The sequence below is a fragment of the Canis lupus genome, chromosome 8, assembly GCF_011100685.1.
Source record: "Canis lupus familiaris isolate Mischka breed German Shepherd chromosome 8, alternate assembly UU_Cfam_GSD_1.0, whole genome shotgun sequence".
NCBI classification, from domain to species: domain Eukaryota; kingdom Metazoa; phylum Chordata; class Mammalia; order Carnivora; family Canidae; genus Canis; species Canis lupus.
In genome coordinates, this window is record NC_049229.1 from 34,548,586 (window position 1) to 34,564,908 (window position 16,323).

At 37.0% G+C, this 16,323-nt stretch overlaps 1 long non-coding RNA gene across 14 annotated transcripts in view; it reads left to right on the forward strand.

The window, feature by feature from the left end:
- The window catches only part of LOC102157168, a 160,338-nt gene that overhangs the window by 47,237 nt on the left and 96,778 nt on the right, over positions 1-16,323 (forward strand). For 9 of the 14 annotated variants that reach the window (XR_005363327.1, XR_005363326.1, XR_005363329.1 and 6 more), the window contains 3 exons: positions 3,604-3,752; positions 8,117-8,296; positions 12,577-12,696. This is a non-coding gene — a long non-coding RNA (uncharacterized LOC102157168). The remainder of the gene's footprint in view (positions 1-3,603; positions 3,753-8,116; positions 8,297-12,576; positions 12,697-16,323) is intronic. The other 5 variants (XR_005363333.1, XR_005363332.1, XR_005363330.1 and 2 more) reach the window with 1 other exon arrangement.

Genomic DNA, 16,323 nt, shown 5'->3' on the forward strand with positions numbered 1-16,323 from the left:
TTCAAAGTTCATGCCATTTTCAAGTATGCCCAGGCTTCTAACTCTTTGCTGGGCCCTTTTGTGTCTCCTATGCACACGTGCTCAGCTTCACGGTCAGCGAGGCATCACAACTCCTTTGGGTTTTCTCCAGTATAAGTGGCACATACACACAGCCGAGCAAGAACTATGCCTTCTCAACAATGACTACATACTCAGGCTAGCAGAGCTATGAGCCTTTCCTATTCAACTACTGTTGTGATTGTCACTTTTACCAATAACCACTGGCCTTCCCCCCCACCTCCAGCCACACTGAGCAAACCCCTTCTGGGAGTCTGGGAGAAGCTGGGAGAAGCTGCTGGTCCTTGTGACCTGCCCTACCCTGGAAAATTTCCTTGTCAACTGAGCCAGAGTTGGGAGGGAGGTGGCCCAAGTCCAGTGCACAGATTCCCATGTTCCTACTTGGGAAGTTAAGCAGCTTTTCATATATAAATGCTTCTCAGATTATTGAATGCTTTTATTAATTTTCAGACGTGAAAGATGATTTTTTTCTTTGCCCATCTTTCTAGCTTTATAGTTGCTTTTCAGGTAGAGTATTTGCCAATCTCCTCACTTGGCTATAACTGGAAATTCCATCTCTACAACAGCTTCTTTTTTTCAAAAGTGTTTATTTAAATTCCAGCTAGTTAACATACAGTGTAATATTAGTTTCAGGTGTACAATATAGTGATTCAGCACTTCCATACATTAGGTGGTGCTCATCATAACACATGTGCTCCTTAATCCCTATCACCTATTTATTTAACCCGTTCCCTACCCTCCTCTCCTCTGGTCATAATCAGTTTACTCTCTAGAGTTAAAAGAGTCTGTTTCTTGCTTTGCTTCTCTCTTTTTCATCCTATGATAATTTATTTTGTTTCTTAAATTCCACATATGAGTGAAATCATGGTATTTGTCTTTCTCTGATTGACTCCTTTCAAATAGCATAATACTCTAGCTCTATCCACGTTGGTGCAAATGTCAATATTTCATTCTTTTTTATGGCTAATATTCCATTGTGTGTGTGTGTGTATGTGTGTGTGTGTACCACATCTTTATCCATTCATCAGTCAATGGACATTTGGGCTTTTTCCATAATTTGGCTATTGTTGATAATGCTGCTATAAACATTGGGGTGCATGTATCCCTTCAAATTAGTAAAATTACTAATTTGTAAATACACTATTTTGAAGGGACACATGAACTTCAATGTTTATAGCAGCATTATCAGCAATAGCTTCTTAATTGTTATTTCTAGCCTTCCTCCCCTCCAAAATCCATACTGAAGTCTAAGTGATCATTCTAAAATACAAATATGATTGTATCTCATAATTTAAATCTTTCACTGGCTTTCCATTTTCCTTGGCATCTTTATAAGACTCATAATCTGGGTTCTGCTTGCTTTTCTAGCTTTTCTTTTACCACCTGTTGCTAGAAGCCTTTGCTCTGACTGGACTAGACCTCACTCATGCCACACTTTCTTTTATCCATTGGACTCCACATATATCTTTCTCCTTGCAACACTCACAACCTACCTTGCACTCCTTCCTTTGTCCCCTAACCTTCCCCAGCTCTGGTTTTATTTTCCTGACTGACTGTTACCCTTCAGATTTCAGTTTAGATATCATTTCCTTCCAGGATCACCCTTACTACAAATACCCCTCTCCATCCCAGGTGTGGTGCCTTTGATCTGTGTGCCCATCACCTGCCACATTCCCTATTATAGACTTGATCATACTGCTGGTGTCATTGCTGTTTAATTATCTCTTCCACTAGAATATAAACTCTATGGGACAGAGACTATAGCTGTATGTTTGTTGCTGGAGTCTTAGCACCGTGACGAATGCCATTTGGACTCTGCAAAACTCTTGTTAAGCGATAACAAATCAGGAGTCCTGCTTAAATCAAGAGTCTGCAAACCCTTTCTATAAAGGGTCCAGTTGCAAATATTTTAGGCTTTGTGGACCATCAAGTCTCTGTCGCAACTGCTCCCCTCTGCTGTTTTAGCAGCCATAGAAAATATAATGAATGGCCATGGATTTGTTCAACAAAACTTTGTAAAAGCTGGTGGCTGGCTCATGGCTGTTGTCTACATCTCTGAATTAAATGAGTGAATGGTAGGTGATTATGAAGTGTTTCACCGAATTAACGGAACCCTTACAGTTCTTGTGTAAATAATTAAAACCCATTTTCTCTACCTTTGGCCTAACCAAGAAAAAAAAAGTAATTAGCCTTTTCCACATAATAATCCACCATCAGAGATAAAATTATGTCCTTTTATATTTTAATAAAAAAACGGTCACAGGGAATGCTGGGTTCTTCTTCGTCTCTCTTCATTTAATCTTTCCTTGTTTTTTTTAGTTTTCATTATTTCACATGATCCAAGGCACAAGGTTAAAGAAAGAAATCAAGATAGTTAATGAACATGGTTAAATGACAGTTTACACAGTGTGCTGAGCATGGTGGTAAAGAACTGTAAAGAAATATGCGAATTAAGAATATGACAGTTTGATGTTTTGAAGCTCCATCTGTTTGGCATTGTATCTTTTTTCTTCCTTTTATCTACTTAATAATACCATATTTTACACTAATACACTTACTTTTTTAGCAACGTGGTCCGTTTATTAAATAGAACTGGTGCATTAGTAGATGGTACTTGCTCTTTAAGAATCATTGTACTCTGGGGACACCTGGGTAGCTCAGTCAATGGAGATCCAAGATCCAACTCTTGATTTCAGGTCATAAATTCAGGGTTATGGGATACAGCCCCATGATGGGCTCTGTGCTCAATGGGGAGTCTGCTTGAGATTCTCTCTCTCCCTCTGCCTTTGTCCTTCCTCCTGCTCTCTCTCTCTCAAATATTAAAAAAATAAATCTTAAAAAAAATCACCACATTCTGTTCTATGACTTTACATGTATACCTATAAAAAAACCTACTTTAGTTAGAAAATATATAACAACTAGCAATTACATTATTATAATTACTAGCAATAATATTAATAATATCACATTATTGCTAGCAATATACATTATTATTGTGGAGACAATTCATTTTATTCCTTATAAAACTGGATTAGTATTTCTATTTTTGATCAGGTATTGGGCATTTGCCCTAAATATATATGTAGAAGGAAACACTATTGGAGTTAATCAGTAGCATCTGAATACGCATTTAGTATTCTCTGAATTCACTTCCAGGACATGTTTTTTATCACTCAAAAAGTAGGACATCTTATTCAAGTTTTTTACTGGTAATTTCTTTTATGAAAGAAAAATTGTTGGGTAGCCTGAGTGGCTCTGTTATTTGAGCAACAGACTCTTGGTTTAGGCTCAGGTCTTGATCTTGGGATTGTGAAGTTAAGCACCACAGTAGGCTCTGTGCTCAGCAGTGAGTCTGCTTGAGATTCTCTCTCCCTCTGCCCCTCATACTCTCTCTCTCTCCCCCCTCCTTTCTCTCTAAAATAATAACTAAATCTTTTTTTAAAAAAAAAAAAGAAAAAGTGTTCTCAAAGTATTCATTTGCAACCTTTTCTACTAACAAAGCAGACAGTGAAAGTTCATATAACAGGAATTTCTTTACTGTTGTAGACAAAAGCCTGATGTTCTATTTCTGAAGTCACCTTCTACTCTTTGGGAATTTTGAGGAAAGACTCAGGGGAACAAAGAGAAATTACCTGGATAATCTTGCCTCTAGCAGTCTCAGGCAAAAGGCTAACCATCTTACATGTTTATGTCAGGTAATTCAAGATCAACCAATTCACAATAGGTGGCTGAATTGATAATTTGTTTTATCTTAGTGGTTCATTTAATTGTAGTCATTAAAGCTTAGTGAAAGACTGTTCTAAAAACTCAGCAATTAGTCCTGGGAAATTGCATAAACAAAAACTATTTATCTCAGTGTGAAATTCAATAAATACCACATTAAGGATAAGAGTTTCTAATTAAAGGAAGGCCACACCTCTATACTTTCACACAAAGGTATCTAAGAACCAACTAGAACTGTATCTGTGTAAACTCGGGAACATATAATGCATTACAAGTAGACTCCTTCTAAGTGAATTTGCACACAGATTGAGATAAGGTTCCTTATCTTACAATGGCATTTCTGAAATCTCTATTTTAGTAGATGTTACTTTAAAAAAGGGAGTTTTATGGTCAAATACATTGGGATATTCTGTATTAAACAGAATATAGTAGTTGGCTTTATTTCCTGGGGGCCTTCTCTGATCTTTGAATATGCTAAAATGTATGCTAGACTGTCTGGGAGGGAAGTATAGCCGGTATTTTGCAAACTATTACTATGGAACTCCATTTTCCTTTAAATCTCTATTACTGTGATGAAGACTCATTACTTTAAAAAAAATGAGGTTGGAAAGCCCTTTTATAACACGACTTTTTACATTTTTTTAAGGGGATCCCTGGGTGGCGCAGCGGTTTAGCGCCTGCCTTTGGCCCAGGGCGCGAACCTGGAGACCTGGGATCGAATCCCACGTCGGGCTTCCGGTGCATGGAGCCTGCTTCTCCCTCTGCCTATGTCTCTGCCTCTTTCTCTATCTCTGTGTGACTATCATAAATAAATAAATAAATTTTTTTAAGAAGAGTTTATTTATTCATGAGAGACACAGAGAGAGAGGCAGAGAATAGGCAGAGGAAGAAGCAGGCTCCCTGCAGGGAGCTGGATGCAGGACTGGAAGCCAGGACTCTGGGATCACGCCCTGAACCAAAGGCAGAGGCTCAACCGATGAGACATCCAAACGTCCCACAACATGACTTTTTAAATGAACCAGTTATCACTTTTACATTCTATTTTGTTACTTTTTGTAGCAACCTTAAAAAGTAATTTTGAATTGAAGTTGTAAGACTAGTACAAAGAACTTTTATTCATCCTTTACCCAGATTTCTTAATTTGTCACATTGGTTTTTATTCTGTCTCTCTCTTCCTAGCTCTTTTTTCTTCACCCTCATCTCTATTTATCTATGGAGCTAGCACTTACCCACCTACCACTATTTTGTCATGAATCATTTGAATGTAGTATCTTTTTCCCCAGTGCCCAGCACTGTGCCTGAAACCTTGCAAAGACTCTTTAAATGATTGATGATTACTGAATGATACCTTTCAGAATTTTGCCTAAACAAAGCTCAATTATAAAAGGCCATTCTGGAGTACTCTTTAACTGTGAAGTCTTTATCTGTTATGAAAAGCCAGTTCATAAAAAAAAGAAAGAAAAGCCAGTGAACCAATTTTTAAAACTCAGAAATATAATCTTAATATTTCTTAACAATTGCAGCATTTGAAAGTTTCCTAACTAAGAATCAAATATAAGATACACCTAACTAGGTGTTCTTTCTCTCGATTATAAATAAGATCATGTGATAAACCAAAGCCAGATACCTTACTTTCTATTCTAGTTCAGGACCAATATGTCCATCCTGTGGTTTCAAGCCAGCTGGTACATTTACTTATGGACTAAATTAAAACCTACACAACCTACTGAAAGCCACACAATTCTGTTAGTTGAGTCTTTTCTGTGATTCTTTCCTTGGTGTATAACTCTGCTTTCTCAACTTTCTCCTTCAGTTTTATTTCTCCATCCAGAATATATTTTCTCTAGTATTGGCACATTTAAAGCTTAGAGAGATTTACCTATTGATACCAAGAAAAAACCCCTGTTAACATGGTTACATTCAACCAGTTAGAACTTAAACCTTTTTCTAATCAGTTTGGAGAACAAGAATGTAGATGTTAGTGAACAAATAAAATGTGATTTATTCACTTTAAGAATGCTAAATTCTTCTACTTATGTGAGGAGCCAAATGTAGTCAAATTCATTGGGACAAAAAGTAGAATAGTGATTATTGGGAGTTAGAGGAAGAGGAAGTTAAGAGTTATTGTTTAATGGGTGGAGTTTCTGTTAGGAAAGAAGAAAAAGTTCTGGAGATGGATAGTGATGACGATTGGAGAAAAATGGGAATGTGCCTAATGCCACTGAACCATATGTTTGGTAACTTTTGTGAATTAGGCTGTAACTACTTTATAACTAACATGTCCTGCCTGTCATCTGTCAGCTGCAAGGTACTCTGGTGAGTCCCTACTTCAGAACTTTACTCCTTAACAGATTTTATTGGCATAGCTCTGTGATGGTCATCCAGTTTTTTGAAAATGTGCTTATCCATAAAGGCTCAAGTCCATGCAGCTGTGGCAGAGTTACAGTTCTGTGGTTTCATGTTAGTTACCTTATAGTTACTGTGTAATTAGTGCCACTTAATGTATGTTATCAAAAAATAAATCTATCTACCCCAGACTAGATGTAGTATTTTTTGTATAATTGGATTTCCTAATACTGATATTTGTCATCCCTGCAGAAAGTGTATTGGTTTTTTTAAAAAAGAAAGTGTATTTGAAAATAAAGTCAGATGGAAAATTTAAAAAAAAAAAAGGTAAAATGGTAAAATTTTCGGTGAATTTTACCAAAGATTTATTTTTATTTATTTTTATTTTTTTATTTTTTTACCAAAGATTTTTAAAAAGAAAACTAAATGCTATTGAAAAAAATACCTATTTGTCTATAAATATATAAACATCCTTCTGATTTTTGAATCCATGCAGTTATGGTTATATATTGCCTATATAAAATCAAATTTCACAAAATGTATATTTTTTATACAGTATACTTACTGTATAAAATTTTTCCACTTCCAAAAGAGAATTTAATGGAGGACATGGGAGGTGAGCATCACTTGAACCTTTCAAGTGTCTGGTGGCTGGCTCATGTATGGGAAAAACATAATACCCTGGGAAAGAGCAGAAAGGCTGACATTGGGAAGTAATGAGACTCTAATAACCAAGAGTTAGGCAAGGAAGTTCCTTCCCCTTCCTCTCAAGAAAGAGAATGGACCTGGGATCATATACAGCAAGGGACTCCAATTGCACCAGTCTCTGTTGGAACAGTCTCTGTGAGGAATGGAATATGATTTGTAATTGCTTTGAGATACTGAACTCTTTCTTCAATTATGTGTTCATTTTAAAAGCTTCTTTGTTAGGGACGCAGCTTCTTTGTTAGGGTTGCTCAGTGGTTGAACATCTGCCTTCAGCTCAGGGTGTGATCCCAGAGTCCTGGGATCAAGTCCCACACCAGGTTCCCCAAGGGGAGCCTGCTTCTCCCTCTGCCTATGTCTCTGCCTCTCTCTATGTGTCTCTCATGAATAAATAAATAAAATCTAAAAAAAAAAAACCTTCTTTGTTATATAACTTTTTTATTTGTCTCCTCTCCACTTAGATCTAACTTCTATGCACAGGTCCAGTGTCAGTACTTTTTTGATGATTGCATATCTTGGAGATATGCAATTTCTCCAAGAAATTCTTCACCTGGAGAAGTATGAATTTCATATTAGAAAATGTTGTGGGGGACACCTAGGTGGTTCAGTCAGTTAAGCAGCTACCTTCAGCTTGGGTCATGATCCCGGGGTCCTGGGATTGTAGGGAGTCTGCTTCTCCCTCTCCCTCTGCTCATGCTCTCTCTCTCTAATAAATAAGAAAATCCAAAATAATAATAATAATAATAATAATAATAAATGTGAAGAAGAAGGAGAAGGCCCAAGATCGTCAGTCTAAAGCTCTGTTTTAGGTTTATCCTAAATGCCATCTCATTTGTTCCTTTGCCCTGGAGATATATCTCTCAGTTTTTGGTGTTCAAGACATCTTTATGTATGATCTGCCCATTGCTACCTTCCTATTTTCTCTTACCCAATTTCAAACATCTAGCCCCATAGACTAAAAGTTGGATTTTAGAGATGTATAAATAGAATATGAGTACATCTTTTTCAGCTTCAACCATTTGCCCTGTTATTCTGACTCTATACAAAGGATCAAGATGTGCCTTACAGGATTGTGACACTCGATTTTATTAAAACCTCAAAATTTTAGGGAAATCTATTTTAGCTTGAGGTATGCAGAGGTCTGGGCCAGTGCTAGTCTCCTTTCTAGTCTTGAGCCAACTTTCATAGTATTTTATAGATAATGTTTCATGGTAGTTGTGCAGGTTGTGCTACCTCCTTATTACATTGTCAACCAAGTTTTCATCTCCATTATTTTCATTTTTAGACAATAATCCCAGATGGCAAAAATTTAAGATGTTACTTGAAGGAATTTCTGGATCCCTACTCTAAACCCAATCCTGAAGATACCACAGAAGGGAGAAAGAAAATGATGGATCTAAAAAAATATTGAAAAAATGGAAAAGTTCCTGGAGTGAGTTCCAGCTGAAGTAAGAGCCTAGGAAGGGTGAGTAGCAACAGATGGAAGGTAACATGGGTACAGAAAGAGGCCTGAATGGCTCTTACCTTCTGTGCCTAAGCTTGAGGCAGAAAACAAGAAGCCCAGATCAGTGAGATTAACAAAAGGGTGGTCTTTGAACCTAGGAGAGTTGGGGAGTAATAAAGTAAGTGCAAACAATTGAGCAGGGCCTGGGCTTCCCCAACTTCCCTTCTTCTCTACCTCTGCACACCTCAATGACAAGTAGTTAAAACTAAGGGAGACAGCTTTTGGGAAAGGTAATGGCAAATGGAGAGGCCAGATTGCAGTTGTTCATCTTTCTTTTATCATTCATTCCCTTTAAGAAGGGACACAAGACTTGACTTTCTCTGTCATTGATCCTGTTCAACATAGCATTAGAATCCTAGTCAGTGAAATAAGGCAGTGAAATATATGAGTTTAATGATTAGAAGGAAAGAAAGGAAAGTCATTACTTGAAAAGATCAATCTACATTTCAAAAAGAGACAAATCAATTGAGAAACTGATAGAATAAATAAGAGAGTATAGCAAGTATCCTGAACCTAGACTATGTCTTTACACTAGCAATAATCAACTAGAAAATGTGTTAGAAATCCAGGCATCATCCCTAAGAGCATTAAAAAGCCTATAAAGCATCAAGCTCTATTACAAAGCTGTAATCATCAAGATGGTATGGTACTGGCACAAAAGCAGACATATAAATCAATGGAACAGAATAGAGAACCCAGAAATGGATCTACAACTCTATGGTCAACTAATCTTCAACAAAACAGAAAAGAAGATCCAATGGAAAAAAGACAGTCTAGTCTTTTCAACAAATAGTGTTGGGAAAATTGCACAGCCACATGGAAGAATGCAAGTAGATAATTTCTTACACCATTCACAAAAATAAACTCAAAATGGATGAAAGACCTAAATGTGAAACAGAAATCCATCAAAATCCTAGAGGATAACACAGGCAGCAACATCTATGATCTCAGCTGCAGCATTTTCTCACTAGATACGTCTCCAAAGGCAAGGGAAGCAAAGGTAAAAATGAACTATTGGGACTTGATCAAGATAAAAAGCTTTTACAGCAAAGGAAAGAGTTGACACAACCAAAAGGAAACCTATGGAATGGGAGAAGATATTTGCAAATGTCTTATCAGATAAAGGGCTAGTATCCAAAATCTATAAAGAACTTATCAAATTCAATACCCAAAGGATAAATAATCTAATCAAGAAATGGGCAGAAGACATGAACAGACATCTCTCCAAAGAAGACATATAAATGGCCAACAGACACATGCAAAAAATGCTCAACATCACTGGGCATCAGGGAAATACAAATAAAGTCCACAATGAAATACAACCTTACCTTGGTCAGAATGGCTAAGATTAACAAGTCAGGAAGTAACAAATGTTGACAAGGATGCAGAGAAAGGGGAACCCTCTTACACTGTTGGTGGGAATGCAAGCTGGTACAGCTACTGTAGAGAACAATGTGAAGGTTCCCCAAAAAGTTGAAAATAGAGCTACCATATGACCCAGAAATTGTACTACTAGAGATTTACCCCAAAGACACAAATGTAGTAGTCCGAAGGAGCACCTGTACCCCATTGTTTATAGCAGCAATGTCCACAATAGCCAAACTATGGAAAGAGCCCAGATGTCCATTGACAGATGAATGGATAAAGAAGATGTGATATATATATATATATATAAACGGAATAGTACTTAGCCATTAGAAAGAAAAAAAAAGGAAACTTGCCATTTGCAACCATGTGGATGGAACTAGAGGATATTATGCTAAGTGAAATAAATCAAACAGAGAAAGACAATTATCATATGATCTCATGGAATATGTGGAATTTAAGAAAATTTAAGAAAAAAACAGGATCATAGGAGAAGGAAGCAAAAAAGTAAAACAAGACAAAAGAAGAGAGGCTTTTAATCATAGGTAACAAACTGAAGGTTGCTGGAGGGGAGGAGGTAGGAGATGGGGTAATTGGGTGATGAACATTAAAGAGGGCATTTGATGTAATGAGCACTCGGAACTATATAAAACTGATGAATCACTGACCTTTACCTCTGAAACTAACAATACAGTATATGTTAATTAATTGAATTATAGTAAAGACAAAAACCTGTAAAGTCAATACTTATACATAATAAAATATGTGTTTTTTTCCCCTCTGCTATTCCCTTTCTATTTTATAGTCATTATATAATGTGGTTATAATGGCTAACAAAGTGTAGTTCATAATTCCTATGTATCAAACAGGATTATTATTGGCCTAGAGGAAAAATGGACATCACCCAGAAATGGAAATAATCTAATAAAGATCCCAAAACTTTTATGGATAAAATTTTAAAGTACTAATATAGGACATAAAAGAAAGCCCAAGTAGAGAACCATACCATGTTCATTCATAGACAAAAATATTTTAATAATGTCAATTATCCCAAAATTATTCTATAAATTCAGTATGATTTTAATAAAAATCCAAGACTGTCATCAAATCTATTCCAAAACATATATGGAAAAATAAAAGTCCACAGATTAAATCATGTAGTGACCTGTATTATAATGGGAACCAGATCCTCACTGCTTTCAAACTTAACCTATCTGAATAACCTATCCTAGATTCCCGTTTTATTCCTTGAGGGTTTGCCACCACTTATGGTACCAATTACTATATAAACCACCCTTCTTAGCTGCCAATAAGAAAACCCCTTCTAACTATTTTAAGCATAAAGGGGTTTATTAAATAGTATGTGTAGTTCACAGAATCATTGGGAGGGCTGGCAGAGCAAACTAAGCTGAGCATTCACATCGGTCCATAACACGTCCTCAGATGAGCATCCATACGGATTCTCTTCCCTGTTGTCAGCTTTGAAATGACACCATGCTAGCTATTTTTTTTAAGATTTTATGAATTTATTCATGAAAGACACACAGAGAGAGACAGAGACACAGGCAAAGGAAAAAGCAGGCTCCGGGAGCCTGATGTGGGACTTGATCCCAGGATTCTGGGATCAGGACCTGAACCAAAGGCAGATGCTCAACCACTGAGCTACCCAGGTGCCCCACCATGCTCCTAACAGTTTATATAAATTAACTATACTCATAGAAGCAAAATATGCTCTAACCTCTTTGTAAAAATCTCAACATTGTTGAAATAGGAAGATACTACCTAACTCCCATTAAATTATCAAAAGTTAGAAAGGCATTATCAAATATTAATGAGAATGTGAGGAGACAAACTGTATACTATTGGCGTAAGAGCAAACTGGCCTGGCTGTCCTAGAGAGCAAGAATAGATCCTAGAGTACTCAGTAAAATCAGCTATATATATATGGCCATGAAGTCCTACTCCGGGATCCATACCTTAGAAAATCTCTCTTACAGATCCATGAAAGACTGTACAAAGATATTCATCAAGCGTTGCTTATTGTGTGGAGATTGAGGACACCTAAGAGTCCATAGTGGGGATTGATAAAGTGGGAATAGTGAATGCACACCATGAACCACTATGCAGCATCAGGAACAATGCATCTGATAGATGCACATAGAGCACAGAGGTAGATCTTAAAAGAGCATCTGATAGATGCACATAGAGCAACAGAGGTAGATCTTAAAAGCAAAATTTTCCAAAAATAAGAAACAAAACAACAACTATGCCACAATGCCACTATGTAAGTTAACACACACACACACACACACACACACACACACACAATGTATATTTATAAGTGTCTATTCATATTATGGACATGTGTGGAGCACATTGGAAAAGATGACTATAGTGCAGAGAATGAAAGTGGGGATAAGAAGTTGAGGAAAGAAAAATAGTTTTGAAAGGATAGGTCTTGCACAGATGCATAATGATGTGGGTTGGGGTTGATGTGATGAAGGTTTGGGGGTTTTTTTGATGGAGGAGATGTTCTGTGATTATGGCATCCCATTTTCCAGAGTTAATCATAATAATTAAAAATTCAAAAATTGCTCCCAAGGTGTAGACACACTTCATTTTCCAACATAGTGCTGACTCACTTATATCTTCAGTCGTCTTCTTTTCCAACCTGCTTATTTTCTTGATTCCACCTAAGTCTTGGCAAAGGAAGGGACAAGGTTAGAACAGTCTTTCAAAACTTTGAAAATGGTTCTAATTGCTCTACGTTTAGACAGAGTTACTGGTTGCTTAATAGCCATTTAGAACTCTTTTTGGAAAGCAGACAGCCATTCCAGGCAATAAAGGTAGTTTCAATGAAACGTTCTTTTTGACAGAAGGAAGACATTGGAGAGTTCATATGCTATTTTAGCTGGCTCTGTGATTGCAATCACACAAATCACTACATTCCAGAGAGATCCCATGAACAGAAGGTTTTTCCATTTCAGTCTTTCAAGGTAAAGCATTATCTTTTCATTTTCTATATACTCCAGAGAATCAAGAAATTATGAAATCTAAGCCATAATTATAATAGCCATTTCTAAGTCTTCCTTGATGGTCAGAGTTAAGAAAAGGGAAGAGGAGAACTCTTTTGTTCTCAGGGACATTAAAATGCCCAGTCAGATAAAAATAATATTGAATTGGCTTTCCTTTGTTCACTCTTGTAACCTCCTGCAATCTCACTGCCTATTTCACCCCAAAATGAGTTAGTGTTGCAGAGCAAGATAATGACTCTCCCATAAGCTTATGAATTGCTATAGAACTGGAACTGTTTGGTGCAAAGAACTGGAATGAAATCAGAAGGTGAGTGGACTGTAGATTCGTCATACATTTTCCAGCTGTTCAGTCTGGCCTTCTGTTGCTTTCTTTGGTACTTTTATTTATGCACATGTAACACTGCAAGGAAGCAGGTAATATAAACAGCAAATACCTCGTGGGCGATTCAATTTTGGCTTTATATTTTCAACTACACTGATGACTGCTGGTCACATTTCTGTTCCATTTGGGTGGTCCAATTTAAATGCAGAATATCATATGAGGGATGGCAAGAATGCCGGCTTCTGAGAACTGATCTTTGCCATAGCTAAGGCCTGATGTGCATGGCTGCTGCTGAGAGAGGACAGTCTCTTAAGCATAGAGCCGTGTTTAGTCATTGAAAATAGAATTCTTTTTCAGAAGTAAAGATCCCAAGATATGAGCCATTGGCTATTAAAAATATCCCTCTGTCTGATGAAAAAGATAATCCAGAATGACTTCTTTTCCAGGATCATTTCTTTAGGCGTGAATACTATAAGAGAGAAAAGAAAAGGTGCAGAAAATTGAAATTCACAGTTGAAGTTGAACTCTAACCTATGAAACCTCTCTGAAGGTTGAAATCTCTGTTCCTTTTCATTACGTTTCCTACTATGTATTTCTACATGGCCATGAGCAGCTGAAATCGCTGGCAGATCTGGACAGTATTTGCTAAAAACATGTTGGCACACAGATTCCACTGTTACTAACTAAACATGAAGCTAAAAACAAATGAGAGATGCTAGAGATATGAGTAAGTCCACAGTCTCACGGTAAATGGCAACAGACTCTTTCAACCATAGTCTGCTTGTTTCAGGAAGATAAAACCCAATATCAAAACTGTTTAGGTGATAATCTTCTGCTTTTTCTCTTTCAGACAGAAAATAGCATACACTCTTCAAATCCCTAAATATTTTTGTGTTCACATTTTCCAAATATTTAAGGCTGCTATTCTAAGATAGTGGGAACCAGCCCAATCTGTCATCTTATCTCTCTTAAATAATGAAACCCAGACTGCCACAATCAGCTAAAACCAGGATTCAGAGGTTGCATTTGAGAATGTGGGATGCTGCTAATGGGTGAAGTACAACTTCCATAGCCAAGGCTTCAAAGTCACTGCGAATGTGTTAATAACCCTGGAGATCTGAGATAATTGTGAATATACAGGAACATGTGTAAGCCAAGAGGTTGAGGAGTCCTAAATCGTAAAGCATTTAAGATAGTCTATTTTAGTTGAATTATCTTACTTTCTTAAAATGAAAGAATATAAAAAATATTTGAAGGGAGTCCTCTTTAGACTCACCACACTTTTCAAAGCCAAGTTGATTTTATTTGCATTGATTTTTTTTTTGCATGGATTTTAAGCATCTATCATTTTATTTGTGTAGCAATGTGAGGGAGGGTAAAATGCAAGAAATTATAAGTCTAATGTTTTCTCAGCAATATTCTACCATTTGACAGAACTAGAAGGAATAGCAAATTCCTGGAAGTCTACTTACTAAAATATTTCAGCTATATGTTTATATTAGCACTTTTTTATAATTTTTGTTTTTCATTCATTATATTTTCCTTTTTTTATTTTTATATTTTATATTTTATTTATTTATTCATGAGAGAGAAGAGAGAGAGAGGCAGAGACACGGGCAGAGAAGCAGGCTCTATGCAGGGAGCCTGACATGGGACTCGGTCCCGGGTCTCCAGGATCAGGCCCTGGGCTGAAGACGGCACTAAACCACTGAGCCACCTGGGCTGCCCTCATTATATTTTCCAATCTTCCTTCAATAAACATATATTTATATTTTATATTTTATAAATACATATTTATTTACATATTTATTCTTGCTGAGTAATAAGAAAGTTTAAAACATATTTAAAAGGATCAAGTGAAAAAGAGAAAGCCAACCATCATAGTTTGACTGAGTCTGTAAAATTCTAATGTAAGAACGCCACACACACACATACACACACACACACACACACACACACACACACTGCATCTGAAGCCAAGAGAAACACATGATTTAATTTATCCCTGCTGGAGAATATTATGATTAAGACAGTGTTTAGGGAAACGCATGATCTTTGTTCTCATATCTATAATGAAGGGTCAGCAGCGCCCCCAATGGCTTCTGGTTCTAAAAAAATAGGAACATAGTCACTGTGCCCTGTAAGCTTGTGAAGGCAGGAAACATGTCTGCCATGTTCACTAAGGTATTTCCAAGGCTCAGCACAGTGACTGTTTATTCATTGGCAATATGGAGTTAATCATACCCACCTTTCAGTTCTTATGAGGATTAAATGAACATAGGATTGAGATAATATAGCATTTGATTAGTCTGGTTGTCTATTGTTGCATAACAAACAGCTCAAAACCTAGTGGCCCGAAGTAACCACAATAATTATTTTGCTTAGAGAGCTGCTGTTTAGTCATGGCACAACGGAAATAGTTCATTCCTGCTCCACTCAGCTTCAGCTGGGGTGGTTTGAAATCAAGACCTGGAATCACCTGAAGACCAGCTCACTCAGGTCTGCTAGTGACGCTGCTGTCATTTGAGACTGGCCAGGGCAGTCAGCCAGAACACTTACATATGACCTCCCCTTGTCACCTGAGCTTCTTCACAGTCATCCTTGGGTTCCAAGAGTGAGCATCCAAGATGCAGAGCCAGATAGAACTCTTATGATCTTGCCTTGGAAGTTTGCAGTGTTGCCTCCACCATATTCTATTCATTTAGGCAGATGTTCATAAAGGTCAACTCAGCTTCAAGGGGGTGGAAAATAGACCCTACTCCTTTATGAAAAGTGATGTGCAGGACCAGGAATATGGCTATGGCCTTTTTTTGGAAAATACTATTTACCATACTCACACATAATGGGATACTGAAAATTTGACATAATCTTTATCTTAAGATGAGGTGTTGGCCAGGTGCTATTAATCATTCTGTTTCTGGTTAAGCTACCTCTCCTCAAATATGTCATTATTTAATGTCAGTGTGACCTTTCATAGCAAGAATTAATTTTTTCTGGTGTGAGAAGGTCCTGGATTTCTGGAGACTAATCTGAATTTCTAGTAGAAATTCTAGAGTTAGATCATAATCACACCCTTTCCTTCTGGGAAATTTATTTGAAATAAGAATTAAAATGAGCAACATTATTGGTGCATTTTCAAGTGAAGGTTAAAATAAGATCACTTGAATAGATGGATACATTTTGCTCAAGTGTGATAAGGGGCAAGGTGTTGGGGGGCAGGAGAATTTCTATTGAAGCAGAGAGTAAGAGCAAGCAGTATGGTTCCC